A 6,000-nucleotide genomic window follows, 5' to 3' on the forward strand; every position below is an offset into this window, starting at 1 on the left:
AATACTCCAGTGGAAAAAGCAGTAGTCTTTTATGAGTCTTCTTCTTTCTTTGGCAAATTTCTAGTCCCATTTTTAGTGGATTATGGTCCCTATCCCTCAGGATGCCTTAAGGGTGCCCCTTCTCCCCCATTTCCTTGGGAACACAGTAGCTGGAGGCAGCTGGAAGAAATGCCCAAGAAGGCTTCTGCTCTGCAGAACATGTTTCCAAACTCTTTTTTAATTTGAGTTGAGCAGCAGGGGCTGTTAGTTCCTGTGGAGGGGCAGCTTGCTGCCCCCCTGAATCCTGGCAGACAGGGAGAGTTCAGCTCTACAAGGTTTCACGGGGATCAGGTGGCAAAGCAGAAGCGTGCCTTCAGGGACTGCCGGTCCCTATCCATGTTGAGTAAGAAGCCTATCCCAAGAGAAGGGAAAGGCCTGAGAAGGAGAGGTATTGATTTACAGTACTATCTACATGCTTTCTCCCTCATTACCCTGATTTCATTATTTTGGCACCACTTACTTTGGCTAATTCCAGCTTACCTCCTAAATGATGGAGAGATGGGCAAAGAGGATAGAGAAGGAAACAGAGCTCAAAACAGTACCAAAGGGTTTGATGTACCCTACTTTCCTCTTGATTCCAGAAAAAACTGTAGGACTAAAGGTGAGGAATATTTATAAACTGTCTCAATAAGTTGGCATAGTGGTAGGGCAGGGGGCAACACAAGGATGAAGAGAGATTAGGTAGTAGTCTGGAGACGGGTTTTCACAGCAGAAACTTTCTTTTCCGGGAGAATCTTAGAGTCAGATGAAGCCAGCTTCATCAGAAAGAAAATGTAGTGTAGTGGTCAAGCATTTGTGTATCAGTTCTTTACTGGTATATAACAAACCACCCCCAAACTTAGCAGCTTATAGCAGGATTCATTTATTATATTTCAGAGTCTGTCAGGTCTCAGGGTGGTTCTGTGGATCCTGGCTGGGCTTACTCATGCATCTGTGGTTAGCTGGGGATTTGGCTGGGGTCTGCTGGTCTAGGATGGCCTTGGCTAGGATGACTTGGCTCTGCTTTGTGCGGTTTCTCATCCTCTAGTAGGCTAGACAGGGTTGTTCTCACATTGGTGACAGGATTCCAAGCATAGATACCAGAAGGGGTAGAAAATTGTCCCATTTTTGCAATCAATTTACCACTAGGTAAGTGTTCTACAGTCAGTCTATGTGGGTTCAAATACCAGCTTTATCGCCTTCAAGCTGTATGAACTTGACCAAGTTACTTAATGTCTCTGTGGTTCAGCTTCCTCCTTGGTAAAATGAAGGTGTGAATACTGTCAGCTTCACAGAATTGTTGTGAGCGGTTAATCAGTGTAAAGTGCTCAGAACAGTTTATAATAAGCATTTGATTTTTGCTGGGTGCTTCCAGAAAAAAAAAAATCTCGGGGTATAGTTGTATTTTAAGGAATTTGCTTTCCCTTGTAGTTCAAGAATTGAAAACTCCTATTCAAAAGAGCCATCCTGAGATCAATCATTTCAAAGTTTAACTAAGTGATTGATTGATGATTGTATGGGGAATTGAGAGAGAATGAAGATTGATTTTCAGTAAATCCTTACTACTTCTACTGCACCTGTCTGAAGGACTCTGCCATGAATATCCATTTCACAACTCCTTTGTTAATAGACATACTCCTAAGAGATATGGACTCTCCCCCTGCCCCCATACACACCTGTGAATGTGATGACATGAACTGTCCATTGGGAACCAGAGCTGGCCTTGGTTGCTACTCCCCGTGTGTCTACAACGAGTAGTGATGCTGTCATCCTCTGAAGATTACTGAGGCCACAGTGCTTTTCCTTTCCTGTCAATTCCATCTTTGTGGTGGTTTTGTGCTTGGCTTTGAGTCGTGTGATGGGGGTTTGGCTGCCTCCCCCTTTAGCTCCCTTTATAGGGAGGTCCCTTTAGCTTGATAGGTACAAACTTTCCCCAGGTTCTGGAAATTTCTTGTCCGCAGGTAAAGGGACAGGAGTAGGAGTTCTAGGCAGCACTGAATCTAGATTGGGCTCCAGTTTGCTCCCATTTTTTTCCACCAAAGAGAATGACTTTTTTTCTAGCCCAGCCTGGAAAGGCTAAAAACATTAGCAACTGGAGATAGAAACCCAAGCCAGTCAAGGGGATCGTAAGGAGAGCACTTATTTGTTTCAGATGAGTTCAGGTTTCTTGGCTGGGAGGAGTGATAGCCCAGGTACTGGGAGAATATACAGGTAAGACTGCTGACCCACTCTCAGGGATCTTGGAAGAATTCTGCAGAACAGGAACAGTGTTCAGGAAGTGGGAAGGGGAGGATGTGCTACAATTCTTCAAAAAAGGAAAGAAGGCAGAATTTGCAAATTACCACCTGGTGAGCTTGACTTTCATTATGAACTAGTTACTAAGATTTTTCTTCTTTTCCTTGAATAGTTTGTGAATTCTTAGAAACAAAAGTTGTGATCACTAGGAATTAGAATGGGTTCACTAAAAGTAAGGCATGTCAGGTTAATGTCCTTGTTTGGCATTAGGGCAAGACTGGTACAAAATGGAGAGTGTTTTAGACATAATATATTTGTAATTTTGCCTTTGGGTAAAATCTGTTGTGATATCTTTGTGGCCACAATGGAAAAATATAGGCTAAAGAATGGGGGTAATAATGGGTCATACCCAAGGAAGATTGTATTAAGGAATGTTGAATAATGGTGTCAGTGGCAATGTGGCAAAGGAAGTCCTAGAGGCCCTGGGCAGGGTCCTGCTGACCACCCTGTCTGTTGAATGTTTTACAACTTGTAATGAGTTAGAGGACATTGGTAGCCTATTAGACACATTCATGGAAGGGTAGCTGGTATGGTGGATGGCAGACTGGGAACCCCAAAAGATCTCAGTTGTCAAGAACAATGAGGGTTTCTAACCAGTAACTCAGAAACCCTGGTGAACTCTATTGGCTGACAGCCATGGCTTCATAACCCACAGGGGAAAAATGAATTTGACTGTAGCTGTAAGTCCAATAGAATCAAACAGTAAGATAATCCTGTATGGTTAACATAAGGTTTAAGAGAACAAATACCACCCCACCCCTACATTGGCTATGTCCCAGTCAGACCCCTTTGGAATGATGGCTTCCTTCTCGGTACCATACTCAAACTATTTCAAGAGAGCGCTTGCCAGGCAGAGCCCTAATGCTCCTGAAGCTGGCATTTCAAACTGAGATGGACACTTGGGTGCTGTTTCTGGTCCTGCTCTGTCACTAGTCCATCATTTCACCCGTCAGAGGGGCAGAAATGGCACCACCCTTAAGCAGAATGCTTTACACTCAGATAACTGGGCCTATATAAACTATTTTCTTCAGTTTCCTCCCTATATTCTGAAGGGGCTCAGTACAGAGGAATGCGAGTAGTCACCCAGCTGGTAGGGATGGTCACTACAGTGATTCCCTATAGTTCCCTGCAGTAGTGAGTTACCCAGGACAGGATTCCTCAGTTTTAGCTCTAGGTTAGAATCCCCTGGGAGCTTTTAGCAATAGCAGCACCAGGATACCACCCCCAGAGAGTTCAGTGTAATTGATCTGGGGTCAAGAGCAGCATTTATATAAATATATAACTAACTTACCCAGATACATATTTGTAATAACATGCATATATATATTTTTAAAGATTTTATTTATTTGACAGAGATCACAAGTAGGCAGAGAGGCCGGCAGAGGGCAGGGGGTTGGGGGGAGCAGGCTCCCTGCTGAGAAGAGAGCCCGATGTGGGGCTCGATCCCAGTACCCTGAGATCAGGACCTGAGCCAAAGGCAGAGGCTTTAACCCACTGAGCCCCCCAGGCACCCCTGTAATAACATGCATATTGTTTTATATTTCAAAGTTGCCCCAGATAATTCTTAGATCAAAAAAAAAATTTTAAAGATTTTATTTATTTGAGAGAGAGAGAGAGAGAGATTAGTGACAGAGATAGTGAGAGAGAGCACAAGTGGATGGGAGAGGGAGAAGCAGGTTCCTGTTGAGCAGGGAGCATGATGTGGGGCTCGATCCGAGGACCCTGGGATCATGACCTGAGCCAAAGGCAGATGCTTAATAACCGAGCCACCCAGGCGCCCCCAATTTTTTTTTTAACATTTTATTTTTAAGTAATCTCTACACCTAACATGGGGCTCAAACTCACAACACTGAGATCAAGAGTTGCATGCTCCACCAACCAAGCCCACCAGGCGCCCCTCCCCAAGTGATTCTATGGTATAACCAGGGTTGAGAAAAATCCTGCCCAGAAATAACCATTTGACTGTTGTTTGTTTATTTATATTTCAAAGCTATAATCTCTGCTGGAAATTCTGGTTCCTGCCTTCTCCATCCCAACTCTGTGGTTGAGAATTGAGAAATAACAGATGATACAGATAAAACTGTATTGCACATTATGAAGAACATTAAAGTAGAAAAGAGAATTCCCGCAGAATAGTCAACCATGACTGCTTTGGACTGAATGGTGGTGTGTTCCCCACAAAAAGGTACCTTGAAGTCCTAACCCTTCAGTACCTCAGAATATGACCTTATTTGGAAGATGGCGTCACTGCAGATGTAATTAATTAAGTTAAAATGAGGTCATAGTGGAGCAGAGTGGGCCCTTCATCTAACAGGACTGGCATCCTTACTTAAAGAGGGAAATGTAGATGTGGACACATACACAGAGACACACAGGAAGACAACAGCGCTACCACAAGCTGAGGAATAGTCTAGGCCACCAGAAGCTGGAGGAGGCAAGGAAAGAGCCTCTCCTAGAGGCTTCAGAGGGAGTATGGCGCTGCTAACACTGATTTTGGACTTCTGGCCTCTGGAATTCTGAGGGAATGAATTTCTATTGTTTTAAGCCGTCTAGTTTGTGGTATTTTATAATGATAGCCCTAGGGAAAAGATACAGTGACTTCATGTCGTTTTGAGTCTCTTGCTCCTGGAGTGCTGCCAAAGGCATGATTAAGGATGGGGAGTTGGAGGTGGAAGGGAGGTGCTCTGCCTAGGAGAGTCCTGGGGGTAGAGGAGGGTTAGAATGACCACCCCATCAACCCCTAGGTGGTATTTTTGTAGAAGTCAAGACCTACTTACATAATGTGCCTAGCGGGACTCAGTGTGCTTCTAGATAGGAAGTGGGTACATGAGAGGTTTCTCTTCTTCCTTGTTCTAGACTTCTGAGCCAAGAACTCCTTTCCTCGTCCAGACCTGCCTGGGCAGGGAAGGCTCCCTTCCTTCCACAGTGTTCAGTGTGCAAAGAGAGCTCTGGATTTTTTTCTCTGAGTTCTCCCCCAGACTCAGGACTTCTGGAATGGGGTGTGGAATGAAAGTAGATGGTTCTTAACTGTCAGTTGGCCGTCTTAGAACAAAGGGGACTGTGTGGTACAAGTAGTACTTGGGCATTCAGAAGGAGCTGTGGTGGCCTACCTGAGACAAGTGCTGTGAGGCTGAGGGGGTTTCCCAGAAAATCCAGGTGTGCACCTGGGCAAGACTAGGCACTATGGAGATGATCCAAGGAGCAGTACCCTCTGCTTCTCATGTCTTGAAGGGCCTTCATGCCTGCACAGAGGGCAGGTGGGCATATCCGAATTATGTTTTGTACTGGTGTGATATATGGGCATTGATCTCCACCAGGCCTCACCCAGGTTTTGTTCTTTAGCTTACACAAACAAGTGGCCAGTTCAGGGAATAGCGAGGCAAACGGGTTGGGGTAGGAGGGTTTCTCCTGGACCCTGCCACCTTATTGCTTCTTTTGTATCTGAACCCTCAGCTCCCACTTACCTTGGTTTTGTATTCTTTTTTCATTTTTCTTTTCTTCTCTTCTTCTTCTTTTTTTTTTTTTTTTTAGAGAGAGAGAGCCAGCATGGGAGCGGGGAGAGAATCTTAAGCATGCTGGGCATGGAACTCCCTGTGGGGCTTGATCTCATGACCCTGAGATAATGATCTGAGCCGAAATCAGGAGTCAAACTGCCAATCCCTCCTGTCCCTCTTTTTATGCCACCTG

Source organism: Lontra canadensis, unplaced genomic scaffold, assembly GCF_010015895.1.
Source record: "Lontra canadensis isolate GAN:19392208 unplaced genomic scaffold, GSC_riverotter_1.0 scaffold69, whole genome shotgun sequence".
In the NCBI taxonomy this organism is placed as follows: domain Eukaryota; kingdom Metazoa; phylum Chordata; class Mammalia; order Carnivora; family Mustelidae; genus Lontra; species Lontra canadensis.